At 42.2% G+C, this 12,941-nt stretch overlaps 1 protein-coding gene across 1 annotated transcript in view; it reads right to left on the reverse strand.

The window, feature by feature from the left end:
- Window positions 1-12,262, reverse strand: part of LOC129117697 (V-set domain containing T-cell activation inhibitor 1-like) — a 35,089-nt gene extending 22,827 nt beyond the window's left edge. Inside the window, exons 1-2 of the mRNA XM_077171418.1 lie at window positions 11,832-12,262; window positions 9,412-9,529 (exon numbers count right to left, since the gene is read on the reverse strand). The gene's annotated coding sequence lies outside the window, so the exon portion shown is untranslated. The remainder of the gene's footprint in view (window positions 1-9,411; window positions 9,530-11,831) is intronic.
- Window positions 12,263-12,941: the final 679 nt, after the last annotated feature.

A 12,941-nucleotide genomic window follows, 5' to 3' on the forward strand; every position in this document is an offset into this window, starting at 1 on the left:
TCTCTCAAGGAACATTGCTCTCTTAAAGTAAAAGTGAAGGTGTCTGGGTTTTATTTGAGGTTTGTTTTCTCACAGTTCTTGTAAACTGACCTGCAACTGCAGTTTGTGAGAACTTTTCAAGGAGAGAGGAGCTGTTTACAGAAGAACTTTTCCCAAGTGATTCATAGCATGTACACACATAGCACACCCAGTACCTCTGGTGTGCTGCTGAATTATCTCTGAAACTTCTGCAGGTTCCACTGGCACCTTTTCTTATGCAAGGAAAAAACCAGATGTGCAAATAATTAAGAAATGGAAAAGCTGTTCCCTTCTCCAGGAGCCCAACTCGGCTTTTTCCACAGATGCCCATTGTAATGCACAAAGTATAATGGAATACTTTGTATTAGTAAAAAGATGGACTCCTAGTGGTTCAAGGGCTCTTGAATCAGGGACAAAAATAAGACTGAGAGTTGCCAAATATTGCAGGCTTAAACCTGACCCCGTCTTCCCCATGGAATTGCTTTCCCAACCCCTGCTTTTTGAAAATATTTATGAAGCTGCAGCCTACACAGTCTTTTAAACCTAGCTGCTCTGGTGTTGGAGCAGAAAGCTTCCAGTTGTATGGCTGTGTTACAATCATGATAATATTAATCTACAATTAACTTCTGTTTGTCAGAGATATGAACAGGATGCTAAGCACAGGCCCTTAAAAATGCTTGTAAGCACTTCATGCTTCTTTGCTAACCTGCAAATAATTGTTCCAAGTGCAGAACAGTCATACAGAGATATTTTGCCCAGGTGCTGAAGGTCTGTAGACTTTTGGCTTCATAGTTGAGGTGGATGTATTTTTTTGTCTGAAGAAAATGTCTGTAACAGTCAATTTGTGTAAAAAGGAGAAGGAAGAGTTGAGGATCATAAGCACTTCCTGCAGGCCCCATGCTCTGGAATGTTTCCTCAATGTTCTTAAAGCTTTCAGGCCTTTTTAATGCCTCGTTCAGATTGAGTTCAGCCAAATGATTTTCTATCTGGAGCACCCATCTCTCAAGCATTGTGTAAGCATGATGAGATCTTGTCTCATTCTTGTCCCACCAGCAAAACAGCAATTTCTGTTATTAATGCAACAGCATTAATAGCATTCTTTTACCCCTGACTGTAATCACAGCCACACTGGGAGGTGCTGGCTGCTTTTCAAAGTAAAAGGCTTGGGATTTGGAAGCAAAGCAAGGAGCTCCCTTCTTTTGAACCTCTCTGAAAGACCACTTGTGTTTGCTTCCTACTTACGTGTTTCTGCTCAGAACCATGGCATGAGAATGAGGTGGCATCTTCCCTCCTACCCTTTTCTGACACCAGTGCCCTATTCTTCCCATGGCTGTGTGCATGTAAATTAATTTTCATATTACCTGCTCTCTCGTTTAGGTGTATGTGGGGACCAGCTGAAATTTGTGTCATTATTATCTGTGCATGTGTCTTGGTGGGGAAGGGCTGTGTGTTACTTTTGCTTTTTCTGTGGTGGTTCAGTGCCTTGGTTTTCCTGTTGGAGACTGCAGGACTTCAGCAGGATTTTGTTTTTTGGTGAATGATCTTTTAAATTAAAGCCGTACTTGGTTAAAGTGTTTCTCTTCTAGAACTGGAAGATGACCAACAGCTCTAGTTTTAAAAATCCAAACCAGCTCTTCCCATTCCAGCTTTCCCCTTTCCCCCAGTGGACAGTAAAAGGTCTCTTCCCCCAGGAGAAAGCAAAGGAACAGTGTAAGATGGAAGCCACAATTTCTTATGCTGTAGAACTTCTTATTACAATTTTTTTCTGTGTCTTCCCTTTCCTATTGCAAATCAGCTGTTGCAATTCTTTATCTGGGAGAACTAGGAGAGAGAATACAAAATCCAGCTACAGCAGCATTACAGATGGTTTTACAAAGGACGAATTTAGAATTGAGAAATAGCAGCAGTTGACATAGAGATGTTTTGCATTGGATGTTGCATTCCCTGATAGATTGTTGAGGGAAGGCAAACTGTTCTTCCATAACTGCTGTGAGAAAAGTGCACAGAAGTGCATGGAAAGGGCACATGAATTCTGGTATGGGTTCTCTGATGTCTCTCTGATGTTAATGCTTTTGCCCTCTAACACAAATTCCCTGGACTTTACAGAACTGTCTTAGTTATGTCTTTTCTCTTGCCTTCAGAAGAGAATCTCTGGAGGGGTTTTTTTTGTTGTTGTTTGGCTGGTGGGTTTTTTGGCTTTTTTTTTTTTGTTGTTTTTTTTTTAATATTTCTATTTTACTTTCTTATTTTTGCAAGATTTGTCAAAGGGCCAAAAGGGGTGCTGGGGGGAAGAGGGAGGAATTAAGCAGGTGTTTTGCTTGATCCCACAAACCTCACTCTTCTTAAGAAACCAAGTTGTGAACTGTTAATTACATCTTTTTGCAATTGGCTGGTGCTGATCTTTGAGTTGGGATAGAATGGGAAAAGTTAAGTCAGTCCTTGAACTTAACAACTGAAGAGCACAACCCAATATGTAAATGTATTATAGCTTCCAAGAACTAGGGGAGGATATAATCCTAAAAGTTACTGACTTTTTAAAAAGTTTTTAGTTTGCTCTTCTAAGGTGAAATGGTTCAGTGAGAAGGGAGCTCTGGTAATGAACTGTCTTATTGCTTCAGAGGATGCTTATTTTGGTTGTAGCCATGTAACCCTCTCACCAATGGGTATGTTTAATACCAGAGAGTCCCGAAAATAGGACACAGCTGAAAGCAGGCTGGAGAATGAATATCTGAAATCAGCCAGATGGTATCAGGCTAATAAATTCTGCCCAGATGTCTTGTGTTGCAATAACATCTGGTGGTCACTCGGTAGTGGGTGGTAGGGTCATCCTGGGGGGTCACAGGGTCATCCTGTGGGCTGTGCTGGAGCTCCCTTTAGATATGGCCCTGGGCCCAAACAAATCACCTTAGCAGTGAGTCACTGGATCAGCTGTGGGAGATTGTTTTCTGAAGGAACCTTGCTGGCTATGCAGGCAGCTGCATCTACAGCAGGGGAGCAGCACAGGGGTTGCTGCTGAGTGTCTTTTTTGCAATCTAGAGTGCACCAAAGGAAATCTTTCTCAGCATCAGAGATGCCAAACAGCATTTCTTTTAGATGCTTATGCTGTTTGGAGCACGTCGGTAAGCAATGACTTGAAAAGAAAGAGCAGCAGTTTGTGCAGAACCACAAGGTTTCCTGCTATGAAAAATCAGCCTGACCTCTTTGTGGTTCTACACTTTCAATGTAGGAAATCCCCCTGTGAAAGTTTTAGGTGATATTTGTTTTGCAGTCTATTTTCAACTAGCCCTGAAGTGGAAGCTGAGGGTGTGAAATGCACGACTCACATAAGGCTTGAAAATTCAGCAGAGCATTGCACTGACCCACAGCTGGGTCTTTAGGACTTGCCTTCCCCCAAATGACTGAGCCCTTTCCTTTCCAAAACAGCAGCATTTACCTTCACCAGTGTTGTTGAGAAATCTTAACAGTGCTCTGACTGAAGCACTGCTTGTGTGACATCTCCTGCTCCCAACACTCATCCTGACTTCCCTTGAACTCGTGCTCCTTCCTTTCCACTGATTAACACCCTGTGAAATATCTTCTGATGCTATCTCACACCAGATGGTTTTTTTCCCCTAGGATGATCCAATACCTGCTTCTGCAATAGCAGGAACAGGCTGTAGCTCCACAGTTGTGATCTGGTATCTCTGGGTAGCTGCAGGAGCTGTTTCAGTGCCACAGACACAAATCTCCTATGCCACATCTGCTTTGGCACCCTCTGAACCCTTGGTGGAGATTTGCACAAGTGATGAGGTTTTGCATCACCTAGATAACAACCGTTCTTTGGAAATCCAGGAAAAAAGTGAGTTGGAGCTCTACAGTGATTATGTCTGTGCCAGTGATTTTGGAAACACTACTAAATACTTGTATTATATGGCAGCTAATTTCTGGTTGGGTGCATGATGTGCCTTGGAGCATAAAGGGCAGAAAGATGCACTGGTTGTTCTAGCCATGTCAAAAATCCAGGAGGTGTGTGAGTGGGAATCTCTAATACCACCTAAGAACTCTGAATGCTTGGATATCTTCTCCTGGAATACCAGAGAAGCAGTGTCATTCATGAGGCCATCCAGAACTGAGCAGGAGGTTATGGCTGTGTAGTGTCAGGCCAGGCTTCTCAAATGTTTCTCTGCTCACATTTCCTAGAGCCATGACAAAAACATTGAGTGTCCAAGCTGTGAAAACTGGTTTTAAACTGGTTACTTTCAAGCTCTTCTGATATTCTCTGCTTTAGTGATCTCCTAAGGTGCAAATCGACCTAAATCAGAGACAGGAGCTCAGCTTTGTTTCCTACCATTCTCATTGAGAACTGTAAACACCAGTGGATAGCCCTGTTCTCTGGGAAAGCAAAATGTGTAAAGTATTAGCTGAAGGAACAGTGTTCCTTCACATTCACTTCACATTCTACACTTTTTTTGTACACAGAATGAGATATGAGATCATTGTTTATATCTGGGTTTCTCTAGTTAAGAATGCCTGCTGCACTTTCCCTAGAAAGGACTACCTTCCTTTATTCTGTTCTTGCACAAAATATTTAAAATCATAGGCCAAATACTTTATTATTTATCCACATGCAGAATAGAGGTAGGACCATGTCTGGCTGGGCCCTTTTGGCATCTTGTAATATGCTGTGGATATTTTGTTTGGATGGAAGGGATGTTCTTTTTTGCATTTCTTAAATTACTTTTCAATGTGTTTCCAATACACTGAAAGTGTGTGAGAGTCAAACTCTCATAAAACACAATATTATTCAATGCACAGCTCTTGCTACCAAAGTAAACAATTGATTTTTCTGCGTTGCCATCAGATTCTGGGGAAGTAGGCACTTCTGGGAGATGTCTAACAAAGCTGTAGCCTGGAGGAGTTTTGTCATTGCAATGTGCTCAATGTGCTAGACAGATGTAGCAATTTTACTCTAGGACAGATGTAGCAATTTTACTCTAGGGCAGATGTAGCAACTGAGTGGGTCTTCCTATGGGTGGGAAGAGATGTTTTCCTTGACATTTTCCACAGCTGGACTGTCTGAATTCACATCCTCTCTTGTGATCAGCTCTTCATGAAAATTTTTTCAATGAGCCCAAAGCTTGAGTTCTGAGTATTTGTGGTAAGAGATGGCCAGACTTGGGCCTTTAGAAATGACTAAACTTGAGGTGAAAACCGCACAGAAGCGTTGATTTGGAAAGGCAGGACTCCTTCTCCAAATTGTCTTTGCTTCTTGGTAAAAAAAGCTGATGCATTCAATGGGAACTTGAGTGATCCTTGATAGGAATGTGCCAATGACCTACTTCTTACCCAAACTGCATCTCCTAACTTCAGCTGGGGCAGTGGGGGGAGTGTTGGGTGGGACTTCTCTGCAACCTACGGCATTCCTAACTCTCGAAGGAAAAGGATGTGATGTCCTCAGATGGGAAAGTACCAAATGCTAATTGATTAGCTATGGCATTTTGCATATTTTACAGGCTGCTGCCAAACATCTGGAGGCCTCATTATAATGCAGGCAAACAAAGAATTGTGTTTGGATCTTTAGAGCACTATGGAATGGCATTAAACACTACAGCTGCCCTTTCTGCAGACACAAAAGTCCATTTGTGAGAATATATAATGGAACAAGTTGGGGTTTTTTTCCTCCCCTTGCTGACACATTTGTGGAAAGTTTACTAGTAGTTATTTGGTGTGATTTGCTTCCACTGACAGCTGTCAAACAAAGTAGTAGCTTCTGGGTTCAACCCAAGGGAGAAATGATTTGTAGGAAGCACTCAAGGTATGTGAAGTTTACATGATCTAGTTTTGAAGCACTTCCTCAGAGCCCTCACAGAAATCTTCTCTAGATGTTAACATGCTGATCCCATATTTGTGGTTCAGAGCCCTTACATTCCTGTCCTGCTACCAGATGGGGTTTGAAGAGCCTTGTTAAGTTTGTCTCTTTCAATGCCCCAGATTGTGAGGAACTCAAAGCTGACCTCGCTGCTTCTAGGATTGTTTATTTAGAGGACTGAACTAAGAGTGTTACATGTTGGCCTTTTTACAATCACTCAAGCTGTAAAACATCATTTGAGAGATTGAATTGGCAGCTGAAGGACAGTGAACATCTCAGAGCAGCTCTGAAACATAACACTGGTTTCAGGAACTGAAGCAATCCTATTTCTATGCAGTTTTTCAGGGATGGCAAAATGTCTGGGCCTTGCAGCCCTGTTCAGGAGCCACCCAAGATGAAATACCTGCTCTGGCCTAACCTGAGCAAGACATGGGGTGTCTCTGATCCAAGATGAAATACCTGCTCTGGCCTAACCTGGGGCATGGGGTGTCTCTGATCCAAGATGAAATACCTGCTCTGGCCTAACCTGAGCAAGACATGGGGTGTCTGATCCAAGATGAAATACCTGCTCTGGCCTAACCTGAGCAGGACATGGGGTGTCTCTGATCCAAGATGAAATACCTGCTCTGGCCTAACCTGAGCAGGACATGGGGTGTCTCTGATCCAAGATGAAATACCTGCTCTGGCCTAACCAGAGCAAGACATGGGGTGTCTCTGATCCAAGATGAAATACCTGCTCTGGCCTAACCTGAGAAAGACATGGGGTGTCTCTGATCCACACCTTGCTGGTAGGGAGTCAGTGGTGGCCTTGCCATGATTTGTGTTACCTCCCTGAGCTCTGTCTCTTACAGCTGCTTCATCCCCAAATCCCTGCATTTTATGGCCTGCAAATGCAAGGAACACTGGAGCTGAAGTTTCCATTTACCCTTGGATATAACCCTTGACATGAGGGCTGTTTCTGAGTGGGAACTTGTTCGTGCATCTCTCAACACAGAAGAGTAGGAGAAAATAGGAGCCAGGCTAATAAAACTATATTTTAACCAAGGCTATCCTAAGTTAGATCATCCTCTCTCTTCTGAGGTGTGGGGCACATCTGTGGCTGGGCTTTGTCACACATGCCAAGCCAGCAAATCTGCACTGACTGGAGATCAGCTCCTGCAGGTCACTCTGCATCTGAATTGAGTTGTTCAGCTTCAGTGAAAGCAGTATTTGGAAAACACCTGTAATAAAATGGTTTCTTTCCATGACCACCATGAAAATTGTAGCCACAGTGAGGTTCTCAAAAGGTGAAATGAACTGTGTGGAAGATAATCTTTGAGGACAGAAGTTTCCCATGAGGAAATTCAAAGATCCCCTAGACAGGCCTACCATACAACCCTGCTAGCTCTTTAATTAGGTGTTTTGTGTTTTAGTTTGAGACTCTGAAGGTTTCATCCAGGTACTCATGCAGCTCTATCCTGTGTAATAAAAGGAGTTTGTCCTCAGCAAGGCACTGCTGCTTTCCTTGGCTTTAATAGATCCCAAGTGTGGGCCCAAGAAATGTTTTTGGAATTAGGCTTCCCCAGGGTACACTTACTGGATGGATGACAACACTCTAGTACAAATCAACACACTCTTTTCTGCTTCATTCCTCTGTGCTGAGTGAAGAAATGGGGGAGGAGGTAGTAAAATGTGTTACAGCACAGGGACTTACATGGCTCCTAGGGATGAAATGAAATTGTATTCTGACCCCTGACTCTCTGGCTTGGCATAGCTGTCCTGTATAGGGGACCTTTCCAGGAAAACCTTTTAGCCCTAAAGCTTTTAATTTCATGCCCCTGCTCCCTTTCCCAGCAGAGGATTTAAAAAGTACAAGAGATGCAACGCAACATGGGGACCCCAGGGAGCTTTCACTCCCATCCTCACAAGTCATTGCAGAATTTCTTGTTGAGGAAAAAATCCTTCCTCATCTTAAACAAATCATTCTGTAAAAGAATATTGATTTTGTTATAGAAGACAGTTGAAGCTCTGATAGATTCTACTCTATTGATCCTATCACTATGGGCCTTTAGATTCATACAGGGTTATGCTTTGCTTTCAAAAATCTCTGTGAAGTATGAATATAGTGCTACCTATAGTGCTGCCAGAAAACTTGGCTTGCAGCCTGAGTCTTCAGAAGCATCACTGTGGGTGACTGAGTGAGGAGTGTATGGGAGTGAATTAACCATGGAATGGCCCTTGCTGGATCTGTGATAGAGCTGGAAAAGTGGTGTCACTCCTGTCTCCATTTCTGCTCACCTTGTGGGTTTCTCAAATGCTTCTGGGCATCTCCTTTTTCCCTTTCATTGTTGCTATTACTAATTAAAGAAAATGTCATCCTCTGGATAATACCTTACATTTGAGTAAGAAGAACAACCAAATTTAAGCTGGTCTACCTCAAAGAGGTAGTATATGGAGTTCTGTATGCTCTTCCCTTTCCTGATGTCAAAATGAATCTGCCCTCTTTGGAGATACAATGGGAAGCATCTGCTTGGCTTTAGCTCTGATCTTTCTCTGTGGTGGCATCAATCATTGGCCTGGCAAGGCTATTGATAGAAAAGCTGAAAGCAATTTTGCTTTTAAAAAAAATTCTGGTTCAGAGCTTAAGCGCATGCCAATGTAGAACATGGCGTGCTCAAATGTTAGAAGAAAAGCCAGAGCTGGAGATTACATTTAAATGCACTTAGTTGAGAAATGTTTGGACTGTACAACTAATTAACCATATTCATAAACTGATAGGAGGCCAAAAAAAAAAAAAATCAAGCAAGCAGCAGTCTCCTTAGTCTCATTTAGTGTGCTCTTTTCAGCAGCCTTGCAAGGAGATTGTAAGTGAAATGAAATAATATGAAAAATGGCTTTGTAACATGTGCACAAAGTGGTGTGAGAGGAAAATACATGCAAAACTAAGTTGTGGAAATAATTTTAAAAATTAGAACCCTATAGATTATAACCCATAATAGTTATCTAGATCAATAATTCCCCTTTTTTCTCCATCTTTCCCATTCTCTAATAAAGTTGCATTCTTCAACTACATCAGCAAAGGCTGGATTGCACCACTCACCAGTGTTCTTTTTGTATGGAACAGAACTGAATTTGGAGTGAAACTTTGAGTATTGGAGTAATGCAATTAACAACTGCCCTTCAGCACGTGGAGTTCATGTCTAGGCAATGCTCCAGCACTTCTCCAGTTCCTGTTAGCACAGACACCTCTGCACCACACCTTGCTCTGGGGTTAGGATTTGCCTCAAGGTGTTGAGGTGCTGTTTTAAAAATATGTAAGCAGATGGGACCTGAAATCAATGAATGGAAGTCTCTGAGGCTCAGGCTGCTTTGAAAAATATGACAGCAGGTACACTCACAATGTATACACATCCCCAAATGCCCCTGAAAATTATCAGTGCTCGATGAGACACACCCACTGAAGCATGTTCAAGTGTGTGTGTATTTAATGTAATGTAGCAGAAAAGTATCTCATTGCTCAGAGGACAGTTTATATGCATTTTTCTCTCCTCCCTTATTTCTCTCACCTGTTGTTGAACCAAAGCTCAGTCATGGACATGTCCCAGCACCTGGGCTGTCACCTTAGGTGGCTGTTCGGGGGTGCTCAGCTTCCATAGGAGGCTTTGTCCTCAGAGGGTGGGGAGGCTGTAACACAGTTCAGAAAAGGAAAGTGAGAAGGGTGTGAAAGAAAAACCACCTAAACTCTTTCAAAGGACTCTAAGTACTCATCACAGAATGATTTGGAAGTGACCCTGAAAGATCATCTCGTTCCAACCCCCCCTGCCATGGGCAAGCACATCTTCTACTATACCAGAGACACATCCAGTCTGACCTGGATGCTTCCAAGGATGGGGCATCCACAACTTCTCTGGGAAATCCATTTTAGTGCCTCACCACTCTCACAGTAAAGAATTTTTTCCTTATGTGCATCCTGCATCTACCCTTTTCCAGTTTAAAATCATTGTCCTTTGTCCTGTCACTACAGGCCTTGGTAAAAATTCTCTTTTTTAGCAGCCCCTGAAAGGCCCCTCTGAGATCTCCCCAGTCTTCTCCAGGCTGAACAGCCTCAGCTCTCTCTGTCTGTGTTCAGAAGAGAGGTGTTCCAGCACTGACTGTTTTTATGGACTTCTTCTGGATCTGCTCCACCAGGTCTCTGTTTTATGTTAGCAGAAAACTATAGATAAGTGATAAGGGGGGAACATCCAAGAAGCCCCCTAAAGAATTGACTGCACCTGTGTATTGGCTTCTTTTCTTCTTTCCTTAAAGGATATAAATGTTTTTTCTTTTGCAGAGTGAGATGTTCTTCTCTCACCCATCCCTCACCTCCCACCAAACACTGAGTGGCTTTTCTGGAGATAAAATGTGCAGAACTGGTGACTTTTCTACCAAAAGATCAATCTCCTGAGTGTAGTATATCTTTTTTTAGGGCTTTTCCAACTGGGGAAAGCTTAACAGAATTTTTTTTTGTAATACACATCTTGCCAAATATTCCAATAACCTGGTCTGTATTATGAGAAGTGCACTAGGAGCTAAAAATTTCCTTTCCTGTCATCTCCTTTCCCTTTCCAGAAATAGATAAATAATGAAATGAATGAAAAATCTGTGCTGATTTCCACCTTTGCACTACTTACACTTGTGTTACCAAGATAAACTCCAAAAAATGGCAAGTTTTTTGATTTAGTGAGAACTGAAATCTATAGCTCTGTTATTTCACTTCTTCCCCAAGATTCACTTTGAGTCATCTGGTGAAACATTTCTATTTAGCTTTCAAAAAGGCAAGATTATCTAGCATGAGCTGGCTCTTGAGGGGGTCTGAGTTCCAGGTTCACATGGAAGAGGTGTGAGAAATTGATCTTTGAGGCATTTGTTGCTCTGTACTTCTCCCAGATGTCTTTTTCCTACCTTCCTCTGTCCCTGCATTCATTTGGTGGGTACAGACAGTCCCCTCTAAAGGCCACAATGAGCTACCAAGAATAATAAAATTAGATTTTAAGATAAGAAAGTTGTTTTAAATGCCTTGTTTGGGCATTGGCTTGTACATATATTGCTGTGTAGGTTTTGTGGTTTGTTTTGTAATTAATCTAATATAAATCTGTCAAAATCAAGGCACCAGGTTTCTCTGGAGCTTATTTGTGCAACAGAATTTGGTTATTTTAATGGTTTTTTTCTCCCAAACTCCACCACCACTTGTAATAGAAACCACAGTGACTCAGTTTGGGAAAACCCTCCTGTGCAGATGTATAGCCTCTTTCTAGTCTTGTCACTCTTACACTTGACTTCTTCACTACCTGCAGCCTGCACCCCGGGACCTCTTGCCTTCCTTTTTAGCTGCTGTTACTCTCTGCAGTTTGTGATCAGAGAGCATTCAGAACCTGAGGAGTTACCCAGAGCTCCCTTTCTGCCTGGCTGCTGAATGTCCTGAGCCTTTGCTCTTGCTCAGGTGACATTTTGAGGCAGCAAGTGTGATTGGATTGTTTTCAGCCTAGTGTTTGTCCTCTGAATTTCACCAAGCTGAGACTCCCTGTTCAGTCACTTCTGTCAGTGTGCCACTTTCACGGCTAAGGAAAAGCAAAAAGATAAGAGCAGAAATAAAGGCAAAGTGGTGCTCAGTGAGAAAATTAGTTGGAAATGCCTTTTGTTTTAGTGGTGGCCTCACTTTCCATTTTGCAGTCTGAGCACACCCCAGCTGGGAGCCAGCGCAGGGGAGAGCAGTTACACAAATGGGAACCCCCTCAATCCGGAGCTTTTCCTCTCTGGAAAACTGTTGCTCATGACAAAGAAAAATAAAACAAACCCACAAGCCTAATCCACATGGTTTCTTTTTCATTTTTACCCATGGAAACATCATCTGAAGCAAGTGTAAAAGACCTTAGCCAAACCCCATAGCCCAAATACTGCAATTTTAGCACTTTCTCATCCAATATAGAAAACTTGATCTCTTGCTTACCTCTGTGGAATCTCCCTGTGTCCCCTCTGCATGTGCTGAGATCCAAACGTGCTGCTGCAAGGAGCTTCTGCTGTGAATGAGGAAGTGCTGGAGCAGGGCAGGATGTGAGCAGTGACTCAGAGAAATCAGGGGCTGTTTCTCCAGCCAAGCCAAGGAATAAATGGAAATATTGTCAGCTCTCACCATAGCCCGTTCAGCTGACACAGGCTCTTACAAACTACCAATAGAAAAAGCTCAGGAGTTATCACTTTACCAATAGAAAAAGTTCAGGATCCACCTTTGATCTTTTCCCAGAATTTAGCTATTTATGATAATGCAGCCTTCAGGTATTGCAGTTCCTTCTAGGAGGACTGCCTACCTTTTGTCTCATAGTTAAGCATTTCTTTGCATGAATGTGCTACTTGAAAATGTTCAGAACAAGGATTTTGCCAGTGTTTCTAGAACAACTCTTGTCTCTCAGCTTTAGCAGGCACTTGGGGCTTTGCTTAATTCTTTCTACTGAGGAAAAAAAATAATTAAAAAACTTTTATCTTACATTAACGTCAGTCAAAACTAATTGTATTTGGTTTCCTTTACAGCCGAGCACTGACTCTACCCCTTGCAGTTTCTAAGCATGCCTTTCCAAACTCTAGAGTGCCAAAAAAAGCTGTTTCTTTTATTTGCTCTGGATTCAAACACTGTTTTTCCCCTTGCTCTCTGCTTCTGATATGCAGGTTCTGAGCAATATTTACCCCTTATGTTTTCAGCCAGCCATGGCAGAAGCCTTTCTTTTTCTCCTTGAGAGCTCTTGCATGTTGCTGAGCTGTGAGTCTGGCATGGTCTGCTGTTGCATTTCAAATTGAAATTTGAATGATGAAATTGGAATGAATAATGAAATTTATGTTTTCCTTTCAATGGGCATTTGCTGCCAAGGGCATTTCTTCACTAGGGTGGTTTGTTTTTTGTTTTTTTTTTTTTGCACATAGTTGCATAATTGCACAATTCAGCAATTCAATTGTGGAAAAATATGTTTGGTGTATTCTGTTCAACACTTATTCAAACTCTGGTTTCTGGGTAGTCTCTCTTGCATTGAATTGAATCCTTCTGACATCTCCCTTTGTTTACTTTACA

This window comes from Agelaius phoeniceus, chromosome 2 (assembly GCF_051311805.1).
Source record: "Agelaius phoeniceus isolate bAgePho1 chromosome 2, bAgePho1.hap1, whole genome shotgun sequence".
Lineage (NCBI taxonomy): Eukaryota > Metazoa > Chordata > Aves > Passeriformes > Icteridae > Agelaius > Agelaius phoeniceus.